The 24,395-nt window shown below is 45.0% G+C and overlaps 1 long non-coding RNA gene across 1 annotated transcript; it reads right to left on the bottom strand.

The window, feature by feature from the left end:
• Positions 1-4,310: 4,310 nt before the first annotated feature.
• On the bottom strand, positions 4,311-20,859 carry LOC114805457. The gene is made up of 2 exons (XR_003753435.2): positions 20,699-20,859; positions 4,311-4,655 (listed from the first exon to the last, which is right to left on the bottom strand). It is a non-coding gene; the product is annotated as an uncharacterized LOC114805457 (long non-coding RNA).
• Positions 20,860-24,395: the final 3,536 nt, after the last annotated feature.

Genomic DNA, 24,395 nt, shown 5'->3' with positions numbered 1-24,395 from the left:
TGAGCCTTGATGCTTGTTAACTTGTATTGATGTCTGTCTCCCACCCTTCTAGACTGTGAGTCCATTGTGGACAAGGATTTTCTCTCTTTATTGCTGCATTGTATTTTCCAAGCACTTAGTACAGTGCTCTGCACACAGTAAGCACTCAATAAATATGATTGAATGAACAAATACCATAAAGAAAATCACCCAAATCCATCCAAATACCTCTATATTAGTACTAGGATTTAAGGCGTAAAGCACTGTACTAAGATCTTGGGAAAGAGCAGTTGAAGAAAAACACAAGTTTTCTGCTTTCCAGGAGTTTACACTCTAGCCTACTGTTAGAAGCAGGATGGCGTAGTGGATAGAGTATGGGCCTGGGAGTCAGAAGGTCATGGGTTTTAATCCCAGTTCTGTCAACTGCCTGCTGTGAGACTTAGAGTAAGTCACTTCACTTCTCTGGGCACTTCACTTCTTTGGGCCTCAGTTCCCTCATCTGTAAAATGAGGATTGAGACTGTGAGCCCCATGTGGGACAGGGACGGTGTCCAATCCTATTCAATGGTAATCAATTTCTTGACTTGGGGAGCCAAGGAACTTCTTCAAAGCCACTCCTATCTCTCTCCCACTTCTTCTTCTTCCTCCTCCCTTCCTCCCCTAAATCCTCCATCTCCCTCAGCCTCAGTGCCCCTCATTGAATCCCCTTCCTTTGGGATGACTCCAAAACCCCACTCTCTAGTACTGTGCTCTGTACACGGTAAGCATTTAACATGGCCTAGTGGCAAGAGCCCGGGTTTGGGAGTCAGAGGACGTGGGTTCTAATCCCGCTCTGCCACTTGACTGCTGTGTGACCTTGGACAAGTCACTTAACTTCTCTGTGCCTCGGTTACCTCATCTGCAAAATGGGGATTAAGACCGTGAGCCCCACGTGGGACAACCTGATTGCCTTATATCTACCCAATGCTTAGAACAGTGCTTGGCCAGTAGTAAGTGCTTTACAAATACCATAATAAAAACAATAGTAGTAAATACGACTGATTGATTGATATCTAGACTGAAAGCTCATTGTGGGTAGGGAACGTGTCTAATAATAATAATAATTATGGTATTTGTTAAGCACTTAATATGTGCCGGGTACTGAACTGGATACAAAACTAATCAGGCTGGACACCGTCCCTGTCCAGCATATGGCTCACAGTCTTAATCTCCATTTTACAGATGAGGTAACTGAGGCACAGAGGAGGAAAATGACTTGCCCAAGGCCACACAGCATACAAGTGGTAGAGTAGGCATTAGAACCCATGACCTTCTGACTCCCAGGCCCGTGGTCTATCCACTACACCCTGCTGCTGCCAACTCTGTTATAATGCACTCTCCCAAGCGCTCAGTACAGTGCTCTGCACAGAGTAAGTGCTCAATAAATATGACTGATTAATGGTCTCTACTAGGCGGCAACCAGGGAAAGAGCATCTATGACAAAAAGAGACATCGTCACCCACTCCCTCGAGGCATTTCATAGGGAGGACGAGGCGTTTTGAAATAAATGCCCTCCATGGTCCAAACTCATTGACTTTACCCAGAAGTGACAGGTTTATGAGGCATAGGGACTCCCTGCCCCTTGCTGAGGAAAAGAAATCACCATGTTCTGAATGTCTGGAGAAAAGCGAGTAAACAGAGTTGCTTTATGGACTCCCTCGACCCAGACTTTCAGGAAGGCAGTTGACACACTGCCTGGACTCGTGTTAACCCACAGAATGGAGAAGCCAAACAAACTTGAGAAGCTCATGTTTTCCCAGCTGTATGATGCACTTGCCGAATGCCAGACCAGAAAACAAAAACCGAATAACACAGTCCGTCTGAGACAGGGTTCGGGGGGGGGCGGGGGAGGAAGGAGGGGTGAAGAAGGGAAGCTGCTTCAGCTGAACTTTGTGTTTTTTCTTTTCATTAAGTAACAAGACACTCCTCCAAGAAGCAATGTGGGAAAAGAAGCCCATGTCCTTTCCTGGACACATGATTAGTATCGGGAAAGGCAGTTACGGCAGCTGGAGAAATACTTGGTCATCTTCTCTGGAACCTGGGATCTTTGATCAAGTTGACTTCTCAGGGGCTGCTATCTGGGTGGTGCATAGTCTCAGCTTCCATTTCTTCCCTTCTCCTCCCCTTAACACCACCCTGCTCCTTCGCTCTTCCCCAGGGAAGACAGACAGAAACTCCCGATGGTCAGTTTGGTTACATACTTGTCAGCAGCCCGGTGAAAAGACCTTATGGGGAAAGGAGTGGATATCGTTGGATAAAATGAGGGTTTGGGATGAGCTGCAATTTCAGCTGTTCTTGTCAGCTTTCAACTCATTTCTCGTTGGGCCGGGGTGACTCTAGCTCCGGTTTTATAGTCTCAAACTGTCCTGTGCCAACGTTCACTGGAAAGTTTATTTTATCCTCCCTGTTGTAGTTCGCTTTATCTCCACCCTCATCCTGAAAATGACTGGCTTAAAACTGGGAGCCCCCCGCGGGACAGGGACTGCACTCAACCTGATTTGCTTGTACCCATCCCAGCGCTTAGTGCATTTCCTGACACGTAGTAAGCACTTACATACCGCAATTATTATTATTCATTTTATCCATTTTGCAAAGTCTGGGGGAAAGCCGTATGGGAAGCAGCATGGCCTAGTGGCAAGAGCACAGTCTTGAGAGTCGGAGAATATAGGTTCTAATCCAGGACCTGCCACTTGGCTGCTGTGTGACCTGGGGAAAGCCACTTAACTTCTCTTTCCCTCACTCACCTCATCTGCAAAACGGGGATTAGGACTGAGCACCCCACATGGGACAACCTGCTCACCTGGTATCCACCCCAGCACGGAGAACCATGCTTGGCACGTAGTGAGCGCTAAACAAATACCATCTTTATTATTATTATTATTAGAGCACAGGCCTGGGAGTTGGAAAGACCTGGGTTCTAATCCCTGCTCTGCCACTTGTCTGCTATGTGACCTTGGGCAAGTCATTCTCCGGGTTTCAGTTACCTCATCCGTAAGACGGGGACTAAGACTATGAGCCCCACGTGGGACAGGGACTGTGTCCAACCTGATTAACCTGTAATTACCCCAGTGCTTAGAATAGAGCTTGACACATAGTAAGGGCTTAAATACCATCCTCATCATCACGGCTGGATGAGGAAAGGGAAGGGAAGGTGAAGAAGGACAGGAGAGATAGGTGATGGAAGACAGGAGAGGTGAGTCCTTTAGACAGGGGTCGATGTCTGTTTATTGTTGTACTGTACTTTCCCAAGCACTTAGTACAGTGCTTAATAAATATGATTGAATGAATGATTGAGAACAGTAGTCTTGATAGTAGTAACAATAAAGCTACTTACCTTCTAAATACTTGGGAAAGTACACTACCCGTTCCATGCCCTCAAAGAGCTTACACTAGAATGGGGGAGACAAGGCAAGTGAGGGAGGAGAGAGTAGGGTAGGCAACCCCTCAGACTTCATGCCAATTGTGGGCAACCTCTCCAGCCTGGAGGCAATGCTGCTTCCTGCGGGACCCCAGCCCAGACGAGAACGATTTGAGAAGATGGTGGTGTAATAATAATAATGATGATGTTGGTATTTGTTAAGCGCTTACTATGTGCCGAGCACTGTTCTAAGCCCTGGGGTAGATACAGGGTAATCAGGTTGTCCCATGTGAGGCTCACAGTTAATCCCCATTTTACAGATGAGGGAACTGAGGCACAGACAAGTGAAGTGACTCGCCCACAGTCACACAGCTGACAAGTGGCAGAGCTGGGATTCGAACTCATGACCTCTGACTCCCAAGCCCGTGCTCTTTCCACTGAGCCACACTGCTTCTCTAGAGAGGCCCCACTCTGCCTTGGCTGAAAGGCAGGCTCTAAATGTACACGTGGCTTAGTGGATAGAGCCCGGGCTTGGGAGTCAGAAGGACCTGGGTTCTAATGCCAGCTCCACCCCATGTCTGCTGGGTGACTTTGAGCATGTCGCTTCGTTTCTCTTGGCCTCGTTTACCTCATCTGTTAAATGGGGATAAGAGGGTGAGGCCCATGTGGGACAGGGACTGCATTAACTTGTATCTACCTCAGGGCTTAGAACAGCCCTTGGCACATAGTAAGTACTTAAAAAGTACCATTATTATTACTAATAAGCTTGAGGGCCAGGGTTGCTGGGTGGGGGTCAGTTTGGAGCTCGTGGCGTGACAGCAGATCACCTGAGCAAATACACCAAAGAGCTCTGGGTGAAATCCATCACTTCTGGCACCAAAAATCTTTCTCAGATTTTCCTTAGGCAGCTGCACCCTTCCAAAAGACACAGGTAATTGCCTTTCCAAAACTTGTTTTCATGTAACGAGACTGTTTAAGGGTGCAGGAGAACAGTAGAATGGTAGACTTCACCCTACCATTGTCTACAGACTCAGGAAGCCAGACAGGTGGAGAAAATTCATCACGACTTTTGGCATTCTGGACACACCACCCACTGAAAGTATGTATGTAAGCGATACATTTCCCGTGAGTCCGGCTTTCATTTAGCCACGTTACTTTCCCTCTGGGATGTTGTTCTCTGGACTGTTTCACACTCCATCCGGACTGCATCTTTCTGTCCACTGACCATTACCATGGTTGGATCTTCCCATTTTGATGATTGCTTGCCACTTCTGGATTCCCTGTAGGGGTAATAATAATACTAATAATTATGGAATTTGTTAAGCGCTTACTATGTGCCAAGCACTCTTCTAAGTGCTAGGACAGATACAAGGTAATCAGGGTGTCCCACGTGGGGCTCACAGTCTCAATCTCCATTTTACAGATGAGGTAATTGAGGTACAGAGAAGCCAAGTGACTTGCCCAAAGTCACACAGCTGATAAGTGGTGGAGCTGGGATTAGAACCCACGACCTCTGACTCCCAAGTCTGGGCTCTTTCCACTACAATAATAACTGTGGCATTTGTTAAGCACTTATGTGCCAAACACTGTACTAAGCACTGGGGTAGATACAAGATAATCAGGTCCCACATGGGACTTAGTACAGTGCTCTGCACACAGTAAGCGCTCAACAAATGCGGGTGAATGAATGAATGACACATTCTAGGTAGGATGCACAGGAATTAAACCTCCAGTTTGCAGATAAGGGAACTGAGGCCCAGAGAAATGAAGTGACTTGCCCAAGGTCACACAGTTGGTAAGTGGCAGAGGTGGGATTAGAACCCAGCTCTTCTGACTCCCAAGCTTGGGCTCTTTCCATTAGGCCACGCTGCTTCATAGATTCCCTGTAGGGGTCAATGCCACCTTCAAGGATAACAGTGCTAATGATTAGAAATACTAAGTATTACCAAGCACTGCGCTAAATTCTGGGGAAGGTACAAGCTAACCAGATCAGACCTAATCCTCCTGTCCCAGACGGGCTTGCAGTCAGAAAGTTGGGAGAAGCTCCGCCTTATAGGTGAAGAAACAGACACAGAGAAGCAAAATAACTTATTAGCCTTATAATAAGGTTGAAAATTTGATAGCATGAATACTGAGAGAGAAGCCAGGTAAACTGTAAGGGTGTTTTCTAAAAGTCACGCAGAAATAAGCTGCTGAGGAAATGTTCTAGAGTGTCCACATGAGGGGTTGGGCACATCTAGCTCGTTATGGGGCAGGGAATGTATCTGCAAATTCTGTTGTACTGGACTCTTCTAAGCGCTTAGTACAGTGCTGCGCACACAGTAAGCACTCAAAAAGTAGCTGGTCATCACTGCTAGCAACAAGGGCGTCCCTCATTCTGAAGTGGTGCAGAGTTGGTGCCTCGGTGCTCTGGGAGGTAGCCGGCGTTCTACTGTGAGAATGGGATACTCAATAGCTAAAGATTTTGGAGATTTAAGAATCAGCTTTTCTAGCAACTTTGTATTTCGTGGCTTTGTCCCTTTGGGGAGTCTTGCCCAGGGCCCTAACACAGCTCCTTGGGTGTTCCCATTCAGAAATTTCTCCTTTGCAGGGGGAAAAAGGGGGATTCCATACCTCCGGGAGGGCTTTTGGCTATCAATGGGAGTCTGGAAACACAAACCAGAAAAGAGCAACATGCGGTAACCAGAACTACTTGAAAGTCAGCAGGGAAGTTAAGGCCACCCACATTGTTCAGCAGATGAGCGCCGCAAGAGACGACAGTTAGACCCTCTACCAAAAGCATTTCTATCGTGGTAGTAGTACTAGAAGAGAAGCAGCATGGCGTAGCTGGGTTTCAGAAGGAACTGGGTTCTAATCCACTCGTCTGCTGCGGGATCTTGGCCAAGTCACTTCACTTCTCCGCGCCTCAGTTACCTCATCGTAAAATGGGGATTGAGTGTGTGACTGCGGGACAAGGACCGTGTCCAATCGGATCAGCTTGCATCCACCCCAGCGCGGACAGTGCCTGGCACTTAGTAAATGCTTAACAAATACCATCATTCTAAGTCTAGCAGTAGTTGTTTTAGTCATGGTATTTTCCGAGCACCTACAGATGCTGTAGTGAGCACTTAGGAAAGTAAATCAGAAGCACAGGACACTCCCTGCCCACAAAGAGAGTAATCAAAATAGGAAAATGTGGATGTAACTGAATATTCATAGGAACACAAGTGCTGAGGAAAGGAATAAATAAATACAGAAGTGGCTGCTTCTTACTGATCCTCTATCTCAAAGTTCCAAGAATGACTCCACATCATCGCCCCATGTAGCTTCTGTATTCAAGGGTCTTGGTCAGTGTACTTCACACACTGAAAGGAATTAGAGCCCTACCATGGTTTAAATTCCAGCATCTCATAGTCACGTGGAAAACTGACCTCAACATGAAACGGAGAATAATCTCCACTAACGCCTAAGTCCAAGTATGGTAAGAGACCTGGAGAGCCTCGATGATTCGTGCTTGAAAAGGAAAACACATCGTTAGAATTGTTCAGTAAGGAGGCCATTTTCCCTAGAAAAAAATAAAAATGCCTAGGCTTTGGTTTTATTTTTTTGTCCTTTAGTACCAGAAATGCTAGGGAGCCACGAAGGGCACTGAGACTTCTGATCAGTAAATCAAGCAGTAGGGTGCTTAGAACTGATGTCACAAACTCCTGCTCTGATGACAGTTCCTGCCTTGTGCTGTCCAAGAATGATGTGTCAAACAAAGTTCAATGTGGAATAGAGGACAGCTGGAAACAGCTAAGGGTTGAATAGAAATGGGATTAAATGAAGATAAATTGGTCAGAAGGGGACATAACCTTACATAAGTAATGGGTACGCGAATCGGCCCCCTTCAAAGCCTTATTGAAGGCACAACTTCTCCAAGAGGCCTTCCCTGATTAAGCTCTCCTTTCTTCTTCTCCCACTCCCTTCTGCGTCATCCCAATTTGGTCCCTTCATTCAACACCCCACAGCACTTATGTCCGTAGAGTTAAAGTTACTCTAGACTGTAACTCGTTGTGAGCGGGGGATGTGTCTGTTTACTGTTCTATTGCACTCTCCCAAGTGCTTAGTGCAGTGCTCTGCACACAGGAAGCACTCAATAAATACAACTGAATGAATGAATGAGCCCTCCCCACCAGATAATACAGGCATAACAGACACTCCCCATTGCTGGCTGTATCACCTCCTCTCTCCTGCTACAGTGAGATGAGGGTTGGAATTTAAGGGGAATATCTTGCTCTAACTTGTCAGCCACGTGACCTTGGTTAAGTCACTTCACTTTTCTGAGCCTCGGTTCCCTCATCTGTAAAATGGGGATTGAGACCGTGAGCCCCACGTGAGACAGGTGGCTGCGTCCAAGCGCTTAACAAATTAAAAAAAAAAAGTTGGTATTTGTTAAGCGCTTACTATGTGCAGAGCACTGTTCTAAGCGCTGAGGTAGATACAGAGTAGTCAGGTTGTCCCACGTGAGGCTCACAGTCTTCATCCCCATTTTACAGATGAGGGAACCGAGGCACAGAGAAGTTAAGTGACTTGCCCACAGTCACACAGCTGACAAGTGGCAGACCGGGGATTCGAACCCATGACCTCTGACTCCCAAGCCCGTGCTCTTTCCACTGAGCCACGCTGCTTCTCTGCTTCTCATGTCAAATACCACTTGACATGATCTACTTGGTTCTTTTTCCAAACACAGGGGGTCAAGCTGTCCCTTGGGCTCATGAAGAGACTTTATGGGTCCTCACCACAGCAGGGGCACAAGGGGGAAAAAAAATCCTCATCCAGTCCCCAGCTCCCGAGGTTAGGTTACCAGCATGGCCTAGTGGACAGAGCACGGTCACCTGTCTGCTGTGTCACCTTGGGCAAGTCACTTCATTTCTCGGTACCTCAGTTCCCTCATCTGTAAAATGGAAATTAAGTCTGTGAGCCCCAGGTGGGACAGGGACTGTGTCCAACCTGATTAGCTTGTAACAACCCCAGTACATGACATATAATAAGCACTTAAGTACCATCTTCATCCTTGGTACTGAGCTGGCTTGATGCAAACCCTGGTCTTGATGGGGTGAACTTGGAGCCACTTACATGGCAGAACACAGGGTGGGGAGTCAAGAGAAGTGGGTTCTAATCCTGGCTCAATAAATACTATTGAATGAATGAATGAATGAATGAATGGTTCTGACACTCAGCTGCTATGTGAACTTGGATAAATCAATTTCTTGGGGCTTCAGTTTCTTCATCTTTACAATGGGGATTAAAAAGCTGCTCTCCCTACTCTTTAGGCTGCATGCCCCATGTGGGACAGGGATTGCATCTCGCTCTGATTGTGTTGTATTAGCACTAGCATGAAGCACAGTGGTTGGCATCTAGTAAGCACTTTGTGAATACTATTATTAGTAGTATTATTACTTACCAAACAGCAAGAAAAGCTACTTAGTTTTTTCTGCTGTTGGTATGTAGAATCTGATCATATTGGCATGTAGAATCTGATCGCCTGTGTCTGTTTCTGTTTTTTTTTTTTTAATGGTATTTGTTAAGAGCTTACTATGTTCTAAACACTGGGGTAGATACAAGGTATGGTGATGCTTACTATGTGCCAAGCACTATTCTAAGCGCTGAGGTAATCAGGTGGGACATAGTCCATGTCTATGTCCAGTCCATGTCCCACATGGGGGCTCACAGTCTTAATCCCCCTTTTACAGTTGGCACAAGAAGTGACTTGCCTAAGATCATATAGCAGACAAGTGGTGGAGCGGGATTAGAACCCCAGTCCTTTTGACTCCCAGGCCTGTGTTCTAACCACTAGGCCACACTCCTAAATTAATCTGTCTGCTGTGTGCTCTGTTAATGGCTTCTCCTCCCCAGCCAGATTGCTGCAGCCTAGAGGGTTTCAGGAAACAATCAGGTCCAATTTTCCCCACATCTTACCCCGAAGGTCAATTCAAAAATGCTTAAGCCATAGTAAGAACATGGAAGATAATGCAAAAGATCATGGGAAACATCCTTGTATCCTGGTCTAATGGGTAGCCCTTTGGATTCTTGTAATACTCTAGTTACTGCATGTTTAATTAAACAGCAAATAACTAGCTTGCTTATACCAGGAGACCTGCTTCCTATTCTTGATTCCCTGCTTAATCCCCCCCATCAATACTCGGTGTCTCTGAAAGTTTCTCTATTTCAGGGTTTACTATTAAAGGGACTGAATTTTTTTGAAGTTGAAAGTTGGGAAAACATCCAAGGTAGTTGGCGGGAGAAGTAAAAGAAAGACCACTTGGAGGAAGCTTGGCCTAACGGAAAGAGTACGGGACTGGGTGGCAGAAGACCTGAGTTCTAGGCCCAGCTCTGCTAGCTCTTCTCCTTGAAAGCTTGGTTTCTAACTGTCCCTCACGCTCTCCCACTTCTAACACCATCTATGCTCACACTATTCCCCCAGCTTAGAACTTCCTCTTCCCAACAAATGCACTAGATCAGAGCACTCCCCATTTTCAACACCCTTCTAAAAAATCCCACCTCCTCCAGGAAGCCTTCCTTGATAAATTCATAACACCCCAGTAGCAGCGTGGGAAGCTTCGTGACTTAGTGGAAAGAGCCCAGGCTTGGGAGTTGGAGGACATGGGTTCTAATCCCAGCTCCACCACTTATCAGCTCTGTGACCTTAGGTAAGTCACTTAACTACTCTGTGTCTCAGTTACCTCATCTGTCAAATGAGGAGTAAGACTGTGAGCCTCACGTGGGATGACCTGATTACCTTGTACCTACCCTAGTGCTTAGAACAGTGCTTGGCACATATAAGTGGTTAACAAATATCATGATTATTATTAGCACTGGGCTTATGCCCACCTTTAGAAATCGTGCCCTTTAACATATCTCTCAGCAATTGTATGCACAGATATATTTTATTTCCATATTCAATACTTTATTTATCTTGTTTGCAGTTGCTGTGGCTACAGTTGTACTATGGACCTTGAATCACGAGGAGCCTGAAATTCTGCTCCTTCAGCCACTGCTCCCTACTGACTTTTATTTAATGCATTATGCATTTATCTTTGTCCCTTATGCCATTTTGTTTTATTGTTGCACTGCTCCCGACGTCTGTCTCCAGTCCTCTCCCCTTCCTGTAGTCATAGACTGTAAGCTCCTCGACAGACGAGGTCCATGTCTAATTCCCACCTGAAAACTCTTTCCCATTTCCCAGGGCTTAATACAATACTTCTTCAAATGCCGTCGAGTCGTTTCTGACCCATAGCGACTCCATGGACATGCCCTTTTTAGGACATCCCCGATTCTGCCATAAAGTCATTCTGGTGTGTGCATCCAGAGAGTTTCCTTGGTAAAGATACGGAAGTGATTTACAATTGCCTTCCTGCACGTAGTAAAAACTTGAGTCTCTGCCCTTGTCTTTGATCAACGTTTTGATCACTTGATCACCCGCCTCCGACTCTTTCCCGTGCCGCTGCTGCTCAGCACAGGTGAATAGAGTTGGCGTGATGCTTCGGCTTAGACCTTTCCATTATGGGTAATTCCGTACGGCATAGGTCTAGGCTTCATCAGCATACGCAAAGAGTACGGTACATTAAATCATTTTCCAAATGACATAATGTGCTGGGTAGTTGATCTCCAGCCATTTAAAGTTCAAGATGGACCTAAGAGACATTTACTTTTCCACTCCCTGCAGTCTGAACAATCAAAAGGCAACGTGTCAGCAAAAGTGCTGCAGGCCTATAGTCCCCTGGCAACCCAAAGGGAAGAACTCGCTTAGAACAGTGCTCTGCACATAGTAAGTGCTTAACAAATACCAACATTATTATTATTATTATTATTAACTCGGAGAAGCACACGTTAAACATGTTCACGGACACACTGAAAGCAGAGAGTTCGTGTAAGTTTTTTTTTTTCCTTTAGGTAGGATGTAGAACGAGAAGTAACAGGGATAAAACTAAGAGGCCACAGTGTCACTGAAAGGAGGCCAAGAGATGCTAGGCAGGATTTAGATGTTAAAAAGGGCATCAGAACGGATCAGTGCAAGAACTCAATATATCCTCTGAGGAGACAAAATAGAAAGAAAATCAGAGGAGGTAAAAATTCAGTTCCAAGAAGGATCTAATGAATACTGCGCGAAAAGCAGCACGGTTCAGTGGAAAGAACACAGGCCTGGGAGTCAGAGGATCCGAGTTCTAATCCTGGTTCCGCCACTTGTCTGCTGTGTGAACTTGGGCAAGTCGCTTCATTATTCTGTGCTTCAGTTTTCTCATCTGTAAAATGGGCATTCAATACCTGTTCTCCCTCCTACTTGGACTGTGAGCACCATGTTGGACCTGATTTCCTTGTATCTATCCCACTGCTTAGTATAGTGCTTGGCATACAATAAGCACTTGACAAATACCACAGTTATCATTCTTATTATTTTTCTACTCACTATTCACTTGAGGCCAACTGTTTTGGAAAACCTCATCTGTAAAATAGGGATTAATATTGTGAGCCACATGCGGGACGGTGTTGTGTCCAATGTGATCAGTTTGTATCCACCCCAGCGCTTGCTTAGTTCAGTGCCTGGCACATAGTAAGTGCTTAAATATCATAAAGACAAGCCCTGCCCCTCCAAAAAAAACACAAAACCCTAATAAAAAGCCAAGCCCTTTCCTAGAATTCCTTGCACAGATACCAAACTCATCTACACTACCTAGTCCTGCATTATTCTAGACTGTAAGCTTGTTGTGGGCAGGGAATGCATCTCCGTGGCTCAGAGAAGCAGCGTGGCTCAGTGGAAAAGGCCTGGGCTTGGGAGTCAGAGGTCATGGGTTCGAGATCCGGATCTGCCACTTGTCAGCTGTGTGACTATGGGCAAGTCACTTAATTTCTCTGTGCTTCAGTTTCCTTATCTGTAAAATGGGGATTAACTGTGAGCCTCATGTGGGACAACCTGATTACCCTGTATCTACCCCAGCGCTTAGAACAGTGCTCTGCACATAGTAAGCGCTTAACAGATACACTATTTTTAAACTGCACTTTCCCAAGTGCATAGCACAGTTCTTGCTGCACAGTTAGCGCTCATTGATTGAACTACCAATGCTTTTGAAGTTGGCAATGCAGGGGAGGAGTTAGGTCAGGAGAGGGGGTACCTGACTCCAGAGGATGGCTGAGACTCTATCTCATTACCTCTTGATAGTGGTGGGAACTGGGAGTGGGGGGATGGGGACAGGAGAGCCTAAGAAATGCAGCCCCTTCCACCTCCAAGCAGAAGGGACAGAGACAAACTCCAACAGATGTTACTTTATATACTGGCTGGGGTGAGAATATGGTCCCCTTCTCCAGGAGAGAAATCTTGAGGAACCAGGAAGTCTGGGAAGTAGAGGTGATTTGGCCCAGGCCAGGTGGAATAACACAGTAAGGATGTCTTTTTTTGGGAACCAGTGGGAGGGAGGAAGGAAAGGAGAGAAGAGGGGAGAGAGGAAGGAAGAAGCAAAGGAGAAATAGAAAAAGGGAGGCGGGAGGGAAGAAGGGAGAGAGGGAGGGAGAGAAAAAGAGCACAATCTCTCTATTGTCCTGTTTTTATTCTTGCTTTGGATTAAGGTGTAATCATTTTTTTTAATCATAAAAAGAAGCTTTTAGGGCCAATTTATATATATTAAATGATACCAGACTCCACAGTAAGACATTAAAAGGATTATTTTCCCCCTCTATTTCCTGCACTCTACTTTCATCGTTTTCTCTATCACCCCTTTCTCTTCCTTCTTGGGTAATGATTTAGGCTTATTTTCCCAATTTATGGAAAATGATTTTTGGAAGAAGAGCTCAAGGTAGCTGTGCAAATAAATACAATTCAATGTAATGTAGGTAAAAATAAGACTTGGAATTCTTATTTAGAGAAGCAGCATGGCCTAATAAATAAAGCATGGGCCTGGAAGTCAGAGGACCTGGGTTCTAGTAGCAGCTCTACCACATGTCTGCTGTGTGACCTCGGGCAAGTCATTTAACGTCTTTATTCCTAAATTACCTCATCTGTAAAATGAAGGACTGGGACCATAAGCAACCTGATTACCTTGTATATACCACTGCACTTAGTACAGTGGTGCAGAGCAAGCACTTAAATACCATTAAAAAAAAGAGAGAGAGAAGCTGGACAGACACAAAAGCTGAAGCTATTTGGCAAAGTAGTCTTTCCATGCCCACCCCAAGCAGAATGAATAAGAATCTCTGCATTGGGGAATATTTCTTGCACGGTAGTGTCAGCTGCTGTTGAGGACAGAAACATTCTGTGACAAAGACTGTACCTATTCTCCCTTCCAGCTGTCTTGCCTCGCACGCCAGAGGACATGGGGGAATTGGGTGAAAGTATGCGTGTGGCTCAGGGGAACACCACTGTGGCCAAAACAACTTAACCACATGTCCCATTTGCTTAGGGTAGGCTTCTTTCCTCTTAATCACTGGTGCCTGAGAAATGTTCACCTGATTGGCAAAGGGACAGAAAAGGTAAAATTGACTATTTTCAGGGACGCGATGTGCAAGAGATTCTCTCCTAAACAGAGTCTCTCCTCATCTAGGAGCTTTGCTTTTGAACCAAAGGACGACTCAGTTTCTTACATCATTGAAGCATCGGGCTTGATGGGAAGAACCCGGGCTTGGGAGTCAGAGGACCTGAGTTCTAATGCTAGCTCGGCCCCTTGGATGCTGTTTGACCTTGGGCAAGTCACCTCACGTCTCATAGAGAAGCCATGTGGCTTAGTGGAAAGAGCACGGGGTTGGGAGTCAGAAGTCGTGGCTTCTAATCCCGGCTCCACCACTTGTCATCTGTGTGACTTTGGGCAAGTCACTTCACTTCTCTGTGCCTCAGTCACTTTATCTGTAATATGGGGGTTAAAGATTGTGAAACCCACGTGGGACAACCTGAATTGGTTGTATCTACCCCAGCGCGTGGCACATAGAAAGTGCTTAAGAAATACCGTCATTATTACTATTATTATTGTTTCAGTTCCCTCATCTGTAAAATGGACATTCAAAACCTGTTCTCCCTCCTACTTAGATTGTGAGCCCCATGTGGGACCTGCTTATCCTCTATCTATCCCAGCACGTAGTACAGCGCTTGGCAAACAATAAGCACTTTGCAAATACCACTGTTAGTATTATTATGCCAAAATAATACATCTCATCCACTCTCCTAAGTACATCCCTACTCAGGACCCGGCTGACCCCCCATAAGTCCAGTGTGATTCAAATTTGTGGGGTGGGGGTTGCATCAAACCCTATGGCCTAATGGAAAGAGCACAGGCCTGGGAGTCAGAGGGCTTGGGTTTTAATTAAGACTCCACCCCTTGCCTACTGTGTGAACTTGGGCAAGTCACTTCACTTCTCAATGCTTCAACTACCTCATCTGTCAAATGGGGATACAATACCTGCTTTCTCTCCCTCAGACCGTGAGCCCCATGTGCGACAGGGACTGGGTCCAAAATGCTTATACGATATCAACCCCAGGGCTTAATACAATGTTTGGCACAAAGTAAACATTAGCAAATACTATTATTATTATTATCATCATCATCTGAACAGAATTGGATAGACTTTCCCTCCACCTGAATCCTAAAGATTATGTAGTTACCTTTAAATTATATATTAGAAATTATTTATACATAATAATATCTGTCTCCCCCTCTGGACTGCAAACTCGCTACAGGCAGGGAATGGGTCCGCTAATTCTGTTGACTTGTCCTCTCCCAAGCACTTAGTACAGTGCTATGCACAGAGTCAGCACTCAATAAATACCCTTGATCGATTTGGCATTATTAATAATAATAATGGTATTTGTTAAGCGCTTACTATGTGCCAGGCACTGAACTAAGTGCTTGGGGCGGGGGGGATACAATTAAATCAGGTTGGACACAGTCCATGTCCCACATGGGGCTCACTGTCTTAATCCCCATTTTACAGATGAGGTAACTGAGGCACAGGGAAGTTAAGTGTCTTGCCCAAGCCCACACAGCAGACAAATGGTGGAATCAGAATTAGAATTCATAACCTTCCGACTCCCAAGCCGGTGCTCTATCTACTATACCATGCTGCTTCCCTAAAGCAGATAGGGCAAAGAAGGATAAAAATTCATTCCCATGTTGTCTTTTGCTTTGGGCCTATCTCTTTAGAGAGACAGAACCAAAACAAAGGAGATCATTTCAATTTGCACTTATCTTTCCCTGCTGAGAGACTGCTGTTTCTGACATGGCGGGGTCACTCTACCTGATGTGCCCACAGAGGCATTTAACCATTTCTTATCATATTGGCCTTTTAGCAATGGCAAACATTTAAAAAATTGGCAGGCGATAGATAGGATTCCAAATTTTGCAACGCATTTTGGGCTTGAGATAGGTTCGGCCAAAATGGAAATATTATAAAGAGAGAAGGGATGTGTTGGGAGGCACAGAGAGAGAAAGGAGAGAGAGGGAGAGAGAGATATACAAGCTTAAGAGGATAAAAACACTCAGTTTGAATATTATACTCGTAAGCTTCGCATCGAAGCTTCAGTCACCCTAACACGTCCCATCCTGGGTGGAACATGTGAGTAGAAGGTACAATAGCAGATCGCTGCTGAATGGAGAGCTGAATTTGGAAAATTGAAAGCAAAGAGGAAAGAGGAAATGTTTTAAGGATGCAGTTAAACAGAGCTTTGGATGATACTGCATCTTAGATGAAAACAGGGAGTCAACTGTCAAGTTGGCATGCTGAACTCAAGAAAGGAGTGGCACTTGAGCCGAAGTTTCCTAAGAATCAAGAGACAAAGAGGCCTAAGAGAAAACAGAGCCAATCACTGCAAATACTGAACCTAACAACATGGGATGACTTTTTTGTGCACAAAATGTGGCTGAGACTAATTTCCACACTGGCCTCTTCAGTCACACATGCACTTGTAGATGAATTTCCTTGTTAGTGGACAACTATATAGAGAAGAGAAGCAGTGTGGTCCAGTGGCTAGAGCATGGGCCTGGGAGTCAGAAGCACCTGAGTTAATAATAATGTTGGTATTTGTTAAGCGCTTACTATGTGCAGAGCACTGTTCTAAGTGCTGGGGTAGATACAGGGTAATCAGGTTGTCCCATGTGAGGCTCACAGTTAATCCCCATTTTACAGATGAGGTCACTGAGGCACAGAGAAGTGAAGTGACTTGCCCACAGTCACACAGCTGACAAGCGGCAGAGTCGGGAGTCGAACTCATGACCTCTGACTCCGAAGCCCAGGCTCTTTCCACTGAGCCACACTGAGTTCTAATCCCAGCTCCACCATTTGTCTGCTGTGACCTTGGACAAGTCACTTAACCTCTCTGGGCCACAGTTATTTCATCTGTAAAATGGGGATTGCGACTGTGAGCCCTGTGTGGGACTGGGAATGTGTCCAACCTGATTAGTTTGTATCTACCCCAATGTTTAGTACAGTGCTTTGGCACAGGGTAAGTACTTAAATACAACCACCCCCCACACCAAACAAAATTATATACAAAAGGTTCACATCATCCTTGATGACAAGAAAAACTGCAGTCTACCTCAATTTGCAGGCTTTTGGGTTTATAATAATGGAATTATAATCTAAAAGACTTATGTCATTACATTGAAAGCCCTTTGCTAGATTACAAACTCCTCGGGGGCAGAGATAGTGTCTCTTAACCCTTGTTCACCCCCGAAAACTTAGTATAGTGCTCTGCACACAGTAGGTGCATGATAAATATTGATTTTATCAAATTTACAGGAATTATTTGTGGTTTTTTTAAGCCTTTCTGGCCCTTCTAGTGTAGAATCTCTTAAGCAACTTCAAACAACGTCTCCAAGAGGTTAATATTGAAAGGAAGAGGCAGGGAAAGGATGTGTGGTCTTTTTTTGAGAGATCTTAAAAACTCTTTTCCCAAATTTTGCTGGGTCTTCAGTTCAGAAGACACAATGGGCAGAACACTCTTTTCCTTAGAAAAGCAGAACAATCTGTCTCTCTTCTGATACATCTTTATTTCATGATCTGAAACTGGCAGCAAACTTGTCCTGTTCAAAGAATTCCCTGCAAACCACACTCTGTTGGGTGACTTCCAGCCCTTGGCATGAGACAATAAAACTGCATAATGATTAACACCACTTTAATTCCCTGTTTGAAAATTACACAATAAACCAGATTCTCCAACTGGGTTTGCTACTTCCTAGGAGTAAATCAAGAAAAACTGGAAGCTGCTTTTAACTTTTTCAGATCCCGGGAAGTGCCTCGGAGGTCTGAGTTGTGTTCAGCTGAAGTTACTCTTGAACTACTCACTTCAGGTTTTCGGGCCATAGAGTGAAACATTTTGCTCATCTCTGAAGCCATGTGGCAGTTCGTTGTAGGCAGGGAATGTGTCTACATTATACTTTTATATTGTACTCTCCCAAGTGCCTATTACAGTGCTCTATACACAGTAAATGCTTAGTAAATACGACTGTCACAAACGGCTGCCCTTCATTTGGCAAGGGTTCTTTCTGCACAGTTCAGCCCTGGGGCTTTTAACATTTTAATTTGTTTGCCATGGAAACAACTGCCGTGTCAGCACTTCTGCACACCTCCACACTTGTGTACTTATAACCATCTGTAGAATTTAAAGTACATCTCTTGCATAATCTGTTACCTAAGCATCAGCTCATTTACATATCAACTCTTCCATCTTCCTCCTATCTGTAGATTATTTGGCTGTCTGCCTTCCCAGCTAGATTGTCAGTTCCTTGGGGGACAGGAACATGTCTCCTAACACTATTGAGATAATGATAATGACAATTTTTTTTAGCATTAAGAATTTGCTACTATGTGCCATAAACCCACCCAGTAGAGGCAGTTGGGACACAATCCCTGTCCCTCAGGAGGCTTATAGTCTAAAAAGGAGGGAGGATAGGTAGTGAATAAATACCACAAATACCTATTTGACGAATGAGGAAATTGAGGCTCTGAAAAGTGAAGGGACTTGCCGAAGGTCACACAGCAGGCAAGTGGCAGAGCTGGGATTTGAACTCAGGTCCTCTGGCTTCCAAGCCCTTGCCCCCTCTCCTTACCAACTAGGCTACACTGTTTCTCAAGTTCTCTTATACTACTGGATCCTCTCAAGTGCTTAGTACAGTACTCTGCACACCCTAGGCATTTGGTAAATGCTATTCACTGAATGATGGAAGGGAGTGTGGTCTAATGGAAAGAGCCCAGATCTGGGAGTCACAGGACCTAGACCCAGCATAGCCACTAGCCTGCTTTGCAACCTCAGTCAAGTCACTTTACGTCTGTAGACCTCAGTTTCCTCACTCAGCATCTACCCCTCCTAATCAAACAGAGATATTTTGAGGACAAATATGAGCTAAGTAATGTTAAAGTTCTTAGGAAAATGAAAGAAGCTATATAAGAAGCAGTGCGGCTCAGCGGAAAGAGCACAGGCTTGGGAGTTAGAGGTCATTCATCCAATAGTATTTATCGAGCGCTTACTATGTTCAGAGCACTGTACTAAGCACTTGGAATGTACAATTCGGCAACAGGTCATGGGTTCTAATCCCACTTCTGGCACTTGTCAGCTGTGTGACTTTGGACAAGTCACTTATCTTCCCTGTGAATCAGTTACCTCATGTGTAAAATGGGGATGAAGCCTGAGTATCACACGAGGGGCTACCTGATTACCTGGTATCTACCCCAGCACTTAGAACAGTGCTTGGCACTTAGTAAGCGCTTAACACATACCATCATTATTATTCAAAGTGATAATAATGTTGGTATGTGTTAAGCGCTTACTATATGCCGAGCACTGTTCTAAGCGCTGGGGTAGGCATAGAGGAATCAGGTTGTCCCACGTGGGGCTCACAGTCTTAATCCCCATTTTACAGATGAGGGAACTGAGGAAGTGGTAGAGGGGTAGCTCAGTTAGGGGATTTATTAAGCACTTACAACGTGCTAAGTGCAGGATGGATCTCCTAACCCAATCTACTCACTGTACCTGCTACCGTCTATCTCGCCGCTGACCCCTTGCCCATGTCCTCCCTCTGATCTGGAACTCCCTCCCGCTCCATTTTTGACAGACCTCCACTTTTGCCACCTTCAAAGCCTTGCAAAAATCAGATATCCTCCAAGAGGCCTTCCCTGACTTAACCCATCATTTCCCTTACTCCCTCTCCCTGCTATGTCTCCTACTGTTACTTGGATCTGTAATAGTAATGATGATGGTATTTGTTAAGCACTTACCATGTGCCAAGCACTGTTCTAAGCACTTGAGTAGATGTCAGGTTGTCCCACGTAGGGCTCACAGTCTTAATCCCCATTTTACAGACGAGGTAACAGGCACAGAGAAGTTAAGTGACTTGCCCACAGTCACACAGCAGACAAGTGGTGGAGGCGGAATTAGAACCCACATCCTGACTCCCAAGCCTTTGTTCTTTCCACTAAGCCACGCTGCTTCTCACCCTTTAAGCAGTTGATATTCACTCCACCTTCAGCTGCACAGCACCTACATATACATCTGTAATTTATTTGAATGTCTGTCTCCCACTCTAGGCTGTAAGTTCAAAGCAGGCAGGGGCCATCTTTGCTAATTCTGTTGTATTGTACTCTTCCAAATGCTGGGTACAGGGCTCTGCAACATAGGAAGTGCACAAATACAAGTGATCGATGTGACTTCTTCTTCTTCTACTATTCCAAGTATTTTAGTATAGTATTTTGTATCCAGTAGCCTTTCAATAAATACTATTGATTGATGGATCCCACCCACAACTTTTAATCATTTCAAGATTCAATTGTATTTATTGAGCACTTACTGCGTGCAGAACACTTGGGAAAGTACCATACAATAATAATGACTCAGGAAAGTACCAAACAATAATAACAAGAGAGATACCTCTAAAGATGACCTGAAATACCTTTCACCTATTGTTAAGGAAGCTCTATTTGAGACTATTACTATATGTTGGGGTCTTTCGCATTATTCTTCAATAATTGGGTGAGTCAAAAATACTTTTTACCCATCACTGTATTAGAAAAAACCCAAGTTCGTGCAAGAACTCATGTAGTACACAGATGTGTTTCCCCTTGTACAACCACATGTAAATACCACATCTGCAAGACTCATCACCCCATGTCGGTACTGTTTTCCGGGTATCTTAGCCTATCCCCCAACTCATACGCACCTCGAGGATTCAAACCCCACAGTGCAATTAGAAAAATCATCGTTTCATTTGGATGAATGCTTTCGAGCGTCAAACCTAAACATGAGTCATCAAAAACACGATTTATCATCTGCACTTCTCCGGCGGCATCACCCAGGAGAGGAACCCCCAAAGAGCGAACTGTTTGCACCAACCTGGAAAATGATAAGCGTAAGCCTTAAAGCTCAGATCTGCCAGAAACAGAACCACCTTAAAGCCTTTACACTTTTTGGCAAGGGATGAAAGGCGGCTTCCGCGACAGCAGCCAGATGGAGATCGAATGACAACTGGGAGTCCATAATGATCCCCGGCATTCTGGCGAGCTCGGGGGATGAGAAGAAATAGGAGGGGTCAGCTTTATTGGCACTTCAATCCAATCTGGTGGACATCAGCTTTATCTGACGTCAGCTAAAACCCTTCCTGAAACACTACATCCTGACCAGCTGTTAGCTCCTGAATGAGCACTCCCTCTCCCTGACCAATTTACAAGATGCTACCGCTTAATTCACGGGCTCTACAGCAGTGAGAACCCAGATCCTGCAGCTGCTGCTGCTTCTGCCGATCCGAACCTCGTATGAGTCCTGGAGGAAGTGCTGTTCATGCGGACAGTCTGAGAGAAATGGACTGTCTAATGAAAGCAACAGATATTATTGAGAGGGATTTACATGAAATTCAGCTCTACCCAGGACCTGGCCTGAAATAATTAGTCTTGGGGTTTTGCCAAATAAGGGGGTGGCTAAAAAGGGGAGGCTAAGAGGATCTGGGGGGAGAGGAGGGGCAGCTGAAAATTATCTCAGGCAGGAAGAGCAAGGAAGAGAGGAGACAAAGAGTTTTTATCTTTGTCTTCACCGTTGGAGAGTAAACTCCTTGTGGGCGGGGATAGTTGTTACTTCTTTATTCTGTACTTTCCAAGTGCCTAGTATAGTGTCCTGAGCCAAATGAGTGCTCAATAGATGCTGCCATGACAATCACTGTTTGGAGAAAGAACCAGTTTCCTGCCATCTTTCCGGGGCTAAAAATAATAAAAAATAAAAAATGTGGTATTTGTTAAGCACTTACTATGTGACAGGCACTGTACGACGTGCAAGGATGGATATGGGTAAATCGGGTTGGACATAGTTCCTGTCCCACATGGGGCTAACAGTCTCAAATGCCATTTTACAGATGAGGTCACTGAGGCCCAGAGAAATGAAGTGACTTGCCCAAGATCACACAGCAGACAAGTGGCAGAGGTGGGATTAAAACCCATGACCTTCTGACTCCTTGGGCAAGACCTTCTGATTCCCAACCCTGGGCTCCATCCATTACCCCAAGGCTGAATCTCACCTGGCCTTTCTGTTCCCCTTGAGGGGAGCAAGAGTTCTATTGTTTGAGAAATATCCCATAATAATAACTGTGGTATTTCTTAAGCACTTATTGGGTGTCAGGCACTGTACTAAGCACTGGGATGAATACAAGCAAATTGGGTTGGATACAGTCCATGTCCCATATGGGGCTCAGAGTCTGAATCCCCATTTTATAGATGAGGTACCTGAAGCCCGGAGAAGTGCAGTGACTTGCCCAGGGTCACACAACAAAGTGGCAGAGCCGGGATTAGAACCCACAACCTCTGTCTTGGGTAAATCTAGTCCTAATCCATTTCCCTATGTATTCCAGTGATCTGAAAATCCAAGGGTGAAAAATGGCAATTTCATCTATGGTTTATGGCAGGGAAAGGGATCCAGAAATATTGGACTGTGAAATTGTCCTTTTGAAGGCTAAGTGGCAATTCATTATGTCTGTAACTCCAGCTTGTCTCCACAGATGTACCCGTTTACAGACCAGACCTTAGACCAAAGCAGAAGAGAACACAACTTCAACTGGGAGGGATGGGGAAATGGAAAAGCCAGTGTGGCCCCTCTTCAAAGCCCTACTGAGAGCTCACTTCCTCCAGGAGGCCTTCCCTGACTAAGCCCTCCCTTTCCCTCCCCTCCCCATTGTCTCTACTCCCTCCCTCTGCTCTACCCCCTTCCCCTCCCCACAGCACTTGAGCATATTCGTATATATAATTTATTACTCTATTTTATTAATGATGTGTATATACCTATGTTTCTATTTATTTTGATGGTATTGATGCCTGTCTACTTGTTTTGTTTTGCTGTCTGTCTCCCCCTTTCAGACTGAGTCCGTTGTTGGGCAGGGATGGTCTCTATCTGTTGCCAAACTGGACATTCCAAGCGCTTAGTACAGTGCTCTGCACACAGTAAATGCTCAATAAATAGACTGAACGCCCGTCAAACGGCAGGGACTGTCTCTATCTGTTGCCGACTTGTTCATTCCAAGCGCTTAGTACAGTGCTCTGCACATAGTAAGTGCTCAATAAATACTATTGAATGAATAAATGAATGAATAAATGCGATTGAAGGAATGAATGAATGAAAAGCGTAAGGGACCGGAAGTCAGGAGACCTAGGTTGCAGCGCCGGCTCTGAGATCGCCGGCCGTCATCTCGGACAGGCCACTCGAGCTCTCTGTGCCTCAGTCTCCTCAGTTGCTAAAGGGACAAATTACTACCTCTTAGTTTGTGAGGCCCGTGAGAGACAGGAACTATGTCCAGTCTGATTATATTGTAACTGCACAAATACTTCGGTACATAAGAAATACCATAATTATTATTGAATGTAGGCACTATCAGTTTGATATTTATTGAGCAGCTACTCCCAGCACTCCAAGGAAAAATCAATAATCCTTGCCAATATCTAGCTGGCTTACCAATAGAGAAATGTTCTTTATGGAAGTAGATGGCTCTTAAGTTTTTTGGGGTCTTTTTTATAGGCAGGGGCACTTCCCACTCAGCATGATCCACTGCAGACCAGTTCACAGGCAATCGGACATCTGTCCGGACGCAGACTTCAGCCCACGTTAAGAAGCGAATAAACTCACCAAGTCTGAAGTCCCCGATTCTCGGAAATCTCAGACGGCGGTTCTTAAACTTGTAAGATTGAAAGGAAAGAGAATTTCTTTCACTCTAACGTGACCTTTGGGTAAGGTAGCTCTCTGAAAGAAAATGAGGATAATTGCCTGTTGTCAGGGATGACTAAGTGCAGTTTGAGAAAATGCAAATTTGAGAGCAGTGCATATGTTTTCTGATTCTCCACACTTGCTCTGGGGACCCTCACACTTAGAACTAAAGAACCGGGAGTGGACCTTGTGGTCGGATTTAAGACACATTGATCTGTGCAATCACAGATGGACTGCTATTGACAGTTTGCCAACAAGATATAAACCCGATCTAGCAAAATGAAGTAGTAGACTTTGGTTGCTAGGGATAAGGGGAGATATGGCAAATTAAGCGAACTTAATTCAGATAGTCTTTAAACAATAGCCCACCTGGTTTTCTCTTGTTTTACCATCTGTTGCCCCCGTGCTTTCTCCAAAGGGAACTTTTCCCTTTGCTTCCAGGTGCAGTGTCTTTATTAATTCAGACGCCAAATCATGCTACGTGCTATTTTACAAAGGGACAATGGCTAAAATCAATATGCATATGGTAACATTAACTCCATTAATTTAATGACATGATTCTAAAACATTAAGAATACCGAGAAGCAGCATGGCCTAGTGGATAGAGCTCGGGCCTGGGAGTCAGAAGGACCTGGGTTCTAATTGTGGCTCCGCCATTTATCTGCTGTGTGGCCTTGGGCAAGTCACTTAACTTCTCTGGGCCTCAGTTACCTCCTCTGTAAAATGGAGATTAAGACTGAGACCTCCAAGTGGGACAGGCACTGTGTCCGACCTGATTAGCTTATATCTACCCCAGTGCTTAGAACAGTGCCTGGAACATTTTAAGAACTTAACAAGCGTCATATTGAAAAGA

Source organism: Ornithorhynchus anatinus, chromosome 18, assembly GCF_004115215.2.
Source record: "Ornithorhynchus anatinus isolate Pmale09 chromosome 18, mOrnAna1.pri.v4, whole genome shotgun sequence".
Lineage (NCBI taxonomy): Eukaryota > Metazoa > Chordata > Mammalia > Monotremata > Ornithorhynchidae > Ornithorhynchus > Ornithorhynchus anatinus.
This window is presented reverse-complemented; position numbering and strand designations above follow the sequence as displayed.